Source organism: Thermobia domestica, chromosome 8, assembly GCF_964235325.1.
Source record: "Thermobia domestica chromosome 8, izTheDome1.hap1.1, whole genome shotgun sequence".
Classification (NCBI taxonomy): Eukaryota; Metazoa; Arthropoda; class Insecta; order Zygentoma; family Lepismatidae; genus Thermobia; species Thermobia domestica.
This window is the reverse complement of record NC_137461.1, coordinates 74,713,837-74,721,394: the sequence shown is the minus strand read 5'-3', so window position 1 is coordinate 74,721,394 and position 7,558 is coordinate 74,713,837. Positions and strand designations below refer to the sequence as shown.

Genomic DNA, 7,558 nt, shown 5'->3' with positions numbered 1-7,558 from the left:
AGCTACAGCAATAAAAAAGATCTTCCACTTGACAATAAACACCATATCTACAACAACCGGCGAACTGTATGTCACCAAACCTCAGATAGCCACCAGAAGCAGACAAAACGGGGGAAGCAGCGCCAAATCCTAACCGACAGAGGGAAGAGAGGGACATGGATAAGTTGCAACCACCGAAAACCGATGACGACCAGGCGAGGCCAAGGACCAAGTTGCATGCTTAAAAATAACACAAAGACCCACTAACCAAACTTGCCCACCAAATTACAGACAACTAACAAGTTAGATTAAAACACACCCAGCTTTTAAGTTAGATTAAATACAGACAGTAAAATAATAATTTTACATGGGTTTTTCCACCCCTTCTTAGTGTGGTTTACCATGTAAATAACTTGAGCATGTGCATGACCGATAAAGGGGGTTTTCCTGGACTCCATGTGTTTCCCAGGTTTTTCCCTCCTACTACCCAAGCCAATGGTGAGGTGAAAAATCTTCACGCGCTTTCCTATCTTCTATTTTACTCTTCTTTCTTTCTCTAATACACACTGCCCGGTAAATGTCTTAGGATAAAAACCGCGGCGCGACACCACAAACGACATGCTGCTTTAGATCTCTAACTGCATGTAGGAGGTGCACGTAGATATAGGTTGGTGCATCACTCAAGGGGGCGAGCTTTCTTGCTAAGGGGCCCTCTCTATTCTCTAATTTATTTCCGTATTTCCTTTCAGCTAACCTGATAGGAGATGAAAATTAGCATTGTCACGATATCGCTTTCACCCGAGATCAACTATAAATAAATATTACAATTACTTTTTCAACTATGAATAAAAAACTATCCAATAATACCAAACGCAACCCCCTATCTCCACCCCTTCGGGGTATGCGGAGTAACATTAAAATTTTAAATGGGAACCCCTATTTCTTATTACAGCTTTGGATTCTCCAGAAAAAGTAACAGTGATTTGACCCAAAATTGAAAACAGGGTCTTCGCAGAGGGCGATTGAATCGACACGCAAAAAAAAGACGGTGCAGCAAAACGTTAAGAAAATGCTAATTATCAGTCCTGGCTTCTGTGGTCGCACGGTAAGCGTGTTCGGTTGTAGAGTCAGAGGTTCTGAGTTCAATCCCCACTCGAGTATTTGTTCTCTTATTTCCCCAAATAAATTCTATACGTTTTAATTTCAATTAGTACTTTATTGAAGTTACATAGAATACAAATTTCGATAAATGCTTTGCAAGCTTTCTTTATGGAGTAGTTGTTAGTAATAGGGTTATTAGGGTTAGAGTTCATAGGGTTATTTACAACCAAATAAACCATTTTTGTCGCCACTCTTTTCTTGCAAATTAATAAATATGGACAAATGCATTATTTTTGATCGAACTTAAAATGTATGAATTCATTATTGAGGTATAAAAATCCACGTCAAATAAGCTACCCTGAGCGGGAATCGATCCCATGACTTCTGATTCCTCAGATCAGTACGCTAACCGTATGGCCACAGAGCACGATAGTGAGAGGCTACATTTTCATAATATTTTGCAGCCCCCATTTTTGTGTGTGTCGATTCAAGTGCCATCCGTGAAGGCACTGTTTTCAATTTTGGGTCAAATCACTGTCATATCTCCTGGAGAATCCAAATGTGCAATAAAAAAATGTGAATTTCCATTTAAAATTTTGAAGTTATTCCTCGTACCCCCAAAGAGAGTGGGGATAGGGGGTTGGGTTTGGTATCATTGGATAGCTTTTTCAAAACAATTTAACAAGTGTTATTTTTGTTTTGCTGAACTGTATATTTCACGAGATATTGGACCTTTCCGGGACTTTTTCCGCACCCTGTATTTATCATAGTCAGCGTTTTGGGTGTCCCCCAATTTTTACCTTCTAGATAAGCCACTGATACACAGAAATTTAGAACGCATTAAAACATGTACAAAGAATTAATTATAACTTACAAGTTCATCATGTTCTATGTTTCAAATTTAAAACTTGAATTATTTTAAAGACATCATCACACAATACCACAGATTCAATATACTTATTACAGTAACATGGTTTAGTAGAATCTAGAGTTATGATGTAACATTTTAATATGTCTCGTGAACTGTTTTGGGAACGGTTTTCTAGATTTACTTCCTAGCGTTTCCTGGTAAGAATTTATCTATAACCATTTAAGATATAACCGTCTAACCGTATCGTTTTATTCCACTTCATGTTACAGTATATTTTGATGATGATGACGATTTTGAGTTTAACGTCCCTTTCAGCAGCGAGGCTATATGAGACGGGGTCTATTGATTAACGTGGAATCCGAACCACCTAAGCTCCTGCCGGTAACGGATCCTGAGTCTTCCACGCCAAAGGCGCGTAGACTATCCACTTAGCCACGGAGGATACAGTATATTTTCTAACATTTTAACCCTTTCAAGATTTCCACTTTTTGAGGTACACTTTAGACCTTCACCCAAACTGCTACTGCTTCATTACTATTTATCGTAGGATCATGGTTCATACCTTTTTTTAAAAGATAAAGCATACGTTCCACGGGAGATTTTTCGAAATATTTTTTTTCGAAATTTTGCGCCTCTCTGGCCCGGGATTGGGTTCACGTAAGGATCTGCGTTTCTCTAAAGAAAATATGTTGTTATGTACGTAATACCTGTGCAAAATTTCAATCTTGCGTTTTGAAAACTGAGGTCGGGAGAAATTTTTGAAAGTCTGAAAGTGAGCAAGTTTTTCATACATATAAAATACTTCAAATATATACTGCGTCATTATTATCTGACCTATTTGACTAGAGTCATGGTTCAAACGCCACTTTCTTCAGTATAACGTGCCCTCTCCAACGGTACCACTCATATGTCAGTATCATACACCTGAACCGGAAAAATCGGGAAAACTGCCAATTTTTCTGAGCAAATCACCTACGAGAACACTTGCGTTCGCCGCGCCCGGCCCCGGATTCATGTAGGGATCTGAAAAACTTTTAAAAATACCCAAAGGTGCACATAATTCGTATATAACGTTTAAATCTGATATCTTGAAAAATAAAGGGGTGAATTTTTTTTTGAAATTTCCCTTAAGAAAAAATAAAAAAAAGTCAGGCCCCTCCGTCCAGCTGACCATCCGGTTCCAAAACGCATGTGGGGCGTTCTTTGATCCAACCTTTACTTGACCAATAGGAAAAAAACCGGCTTAAATACCTATTATAGAGCCTAAATAAGCGATCAAAGACAATACTATGCCATTGTAACAAAAGTTACCAAAAATCCTAAAAGGGTTAATACCATACCATTGTTCAAATGGAAATGATTAATAGACGCCTGCAACTTATCTAAAGTTCAATCAACGAAATAGTGTAACTTTGAAACATTGCAAATTGTCAGGCAATGGCAGACATAACGGTGATATATGCACTTGATTGGTTATACGTCTCTCAACAAACGTTTGTTAAATACATACTTTAATTATAATTATTTTACTGCACTTACCAACTTAAACCAAAATATTAACAAGATAAGTCTTAATTGAACCCACTTAAAGGAATGTACCGTCTCTGAGATTTTGTTACATTCTTGTAGTGCATCAAAAGTACTCAAATCTCAAACAACATTTAAGAGATGCCAATAATAATAATAGTATGTTGGGGAATGAATATTTATCTATTAGCCGTGTTTATTATGCGACATAGAACCTAGAAACAACGGGTGCTTTATTATTAGGTGATTGTACAACGATTTATAAACGAAAATCACTGGAGAAACGTCAGGTGAAACTTATCAACATCTCAAAACCACACACTGTTAAAAATACTTTCTTAAATCTGAGAAATTATTCCTTATCTGTGCACCAAGATTATCTTTTCTTAGAAAGAAGAGTTTGAAACTGTCTAATGAGAAATGAAGAAAAGTAGATGAGGTTGTATAAAGCGAAAAGAGAAAATATACTGTTACTTTCGTTATGAATGAGAATTGCCAAAATCTCATTTCTAAGAAAATATTGTCTCGGTGCACAGATAAGAAGCTGTTTCTCAAATTTAAGAAATTATTTTTAACAGTGCATAGCTTGAGGTACGACAGAACAACATAGTCCTGCAATGTCGAATAAATTACGTCGATTGTTCCTTTCTGAGATATGGATTTGTGCGTATTTTGTTAAGACTCTCGAACATACATGGAACGTCTTTGAGGGTTATAAGTGGTTCAGAGTTGCTCAGGTATCTATCCACATAATTTATCGTTTCTAACTCTTTTCTTTTCAAATGTTGCAATTTTAATGTTTACATTGAGAAAAAAATGGTATGTGACGTACGTAAATACATAGGTTACATGAGTACATCCTGTAATTTTTTTTTTACTTAACGTATAGCAAAAGTATACCTGAAAAGTATATTTTATACATGCTTTCAGTATAAGTGTTCCAAATAAGCGTATTTTCCGTACAAACGAAAAAACTGTATATAGGTAGTCAGTATCTCACATACAGATAGATGTATGTAACATATAGCTGATGGATGTAACATACGTATACGTATGTAATATCCGGAAGACTGTCAGATGTCAGACATCCTGTAACGGCATGATGTATCACCTAAGGGCAGTACATATGTAGGATATGGTTAACGTATGCTCTGTACTGATTTACGTAGCAAACAAGTATACCGTATATTGGCACAATATATCGCTGTCCGGATAACGGATCGTTCTCAGTGTATGAGTTTATTAACCAAATTTTGGTATTGTACAATTAACTCACACGTGAATACCGTTATTTTTTTATTCGTTCCATTTTATATTCTAAATAATTTATGGCATTTTCAAGTTCTTTCCGTTACACAATTGTTTTTTTTTATTTTTTTCTTAATGAATCTCCTATTTCAGGGTACACCTATCTGGCTCAGTTTACTATCTGCCCATAGGGACAAAGAAACGTGGGTTAATCCGGATGAATTTAATCCAGACAGATTTCTGAAAGATGGGCAAATTATTAATACAGAACATATTTTTCCGTATGGAGGAGGTAAGATATTCCGGCACTTCACGACTGACTTATAACTATACAGTTTTTTTAGAGTTACAACAAAGAATAAATTAAATTTATCTATTAATGTTATTATTTTACCATAATTATGCTGCAAATATTGAAAAATATTGATATGCCTAAGTGCTCTGCTCAAACGTAGGTTTAAACACAACTACCTTAAAGTGGCTAGACAGGTCATTACGAGTAAAGTAGGGTAGGGTAGCTTGTATCTTTTCCGCTGTGATTCAGAAAAGGTTATGCCAAACACAAAATTAAGATCAGAGAAATAGACTCTAATTTTGCATACAAAAGTTGTGTAATTATGGTTTCGCTACACTTGTAGACATTAATTAATAACTCTATATAACATTTCTTTAGTGTCAAGCAGGTAGAACCTTACTAAAAGTTATATTGATATATAAGTTTCCTTACTTGTTTAAAATATAACCTCGACGCAGGTCAGTGTATGGAAATCGTAACAACATTTTAATGAGAATAAGAGTTTCAATGCCTTAACATTGCAACTACGAATCAATAAAGAACCGTAGGTAAAGTATGAAGCAGAAACATTTCATGTAGTAGAATACAAATTATTAATGCTGATGTATTTAGATTCACGCTATTAATGGGTATATTATAGTTTTAACTTAAAACGGCATTTCTTGGAATGTAGATCCACATTGGATAGCATACCAGCAGAATCAAGTAGATTTGAAAATTCGGTGCAAATTTCGGAAATATAAAATAAAATTTCAAAGTCAATTTATCAGATAAGGAAAACTATTAGTATTAGGATCATTGTTAAGAGCATTCATTCCATTGCTATGAATATTGTGTCATTATTAGTGGAAATGTTTCTGCTTTACAGGATATACGAATACGATCTTAATGTATTAAAAATTACAGGATCTACATTTAAACTGTATTTATAATTGAAGAATAATGTGTAATTACTTCCGTCACTTTAATAGGCCCTATTGATAAATTATCGTCCATTGTGTTCACGATACAAATTACTTTAGCAATTTATGGTTTTCCTATTAGAAATCGTGTAAAACAGCAAAAAGTTTTTGAGATCAAAGTTTTGGTTGAACTGGTATTGTTCCTGAGAATCATGAAATTTATCATCTCATCTCGATTTTCGTTGAATTGCAATGTTTCTGGTCACAGCCTAAATTAAAAATAAACCGATACTGCACTATTTACAATGTCCTTCAGGGTGTTAAATCATTAGTGTCTAAAAAACAAAAAAGGAAGACCACGAGAAAATAATGCTTATCGCCCGCATATGTTTTGCTTCGACATAAGAACTAACATATTTTAACATTCAAAACTATTTTAGTATAGTTATGTAGTTGTTTTCTGCGTCTCGCCATACCACTATATCATCTCATGGTTACACATGAAATATAATTATATACACACCAATTGTTTGCTGAGCAATACCATATATTTTAATCAAAAATTAAATTTTTAATGAAAATATATAGTTTTGCTCAGCAAACAATTAGTGTTTATGTAATTATACACAAAGCAAAACTCCTACTTATGGAAAATAAAATACAAGTTAATTACACATAAAGTAGAATAATTTGGTAATTACGGCTGACAATGTTGTCTCTTTATTTACCCCATCGCACAGTAACTGATCAAAGAGTGGAATTTTATTCCAAAAATATTAATTGAGGAAGCCCCTCCTTCCTACCAGGATTTCTCACCCTATAGTGTTAACGACATTATTAGCTTAGATGTTACTGCAATTATACATAAACAAATTGTGTTGAACAAGCAACACATGAGTCCTTGCTTGCATATGATATTAATTTGTTATAAAAGCACACAAGAACTCCGCAGGTTTAATAAAGAATTAGTTCCAAGCAATAATATTATAATGGGAGTTAAAAGTCAATTTCTGTATTTTTTTTCCAGGTCGAAGACGATGTTTTGGTGAAAATATAGCAAAGATGATTCTCTTTTTGTTTACAACAATGATGCTACAGAAATTCACCTTCCGTATTCCATCAAATGAACCTCCACCATCAACAGAGCTCATAGAAGGATTTGCCTCTAAGCCTATACCATTTCGCGTTGTAATTGAGAATAGATTAAAATGATATACACACTGTTTAAGTGAATATATCAAGCACACATACTCCCGTAGTGATCAAATAGGCATTAGATAAAATCAAACCTTGAGTAGCGTTTTGGAAATTTTGAGAAAGTTTTTAAACAATATATTTTCATCTGATATACTACAGTTCAAGAATATTTGAAACTTGTATGGGAGAAGGGCTTATATAGAGAATTTAGAATTTACATATAACTAGCACTGTAGGGTTTCACACAATAAGGTAGAATAATTTTAATCAAAAACGCAGACAGTTTTATTAAACATTGTGGAGAGACATAAAAGTATATGGCAATTCCGGATAGGAGCTCGTGTGGTTCAGATCAACGTTAAGTTGTAGGTCATCATGTTTTATAGCCATGAGACTGAAAGGGATTCTAAACTCAAATCCAATCCAACGAGCATAAAT

The 7,558-nt window shown here is 34.6% G+C and overlaps 1 pseudogene; it reads left to right on the top strand.

Annotated features, from left to right (window-relative positions):
* Nucleotides 1-1,048: 1,048 nt before the first annotated feature.
* Nucleotides 1,049-7,135, top strand: LOC145692166 (farnesoate epoxidase pseudogene; annotated as a pseudogene).
* The last annotated feature ends 423 nt before the right edge of the window (nt 7,136-7,558 follow it).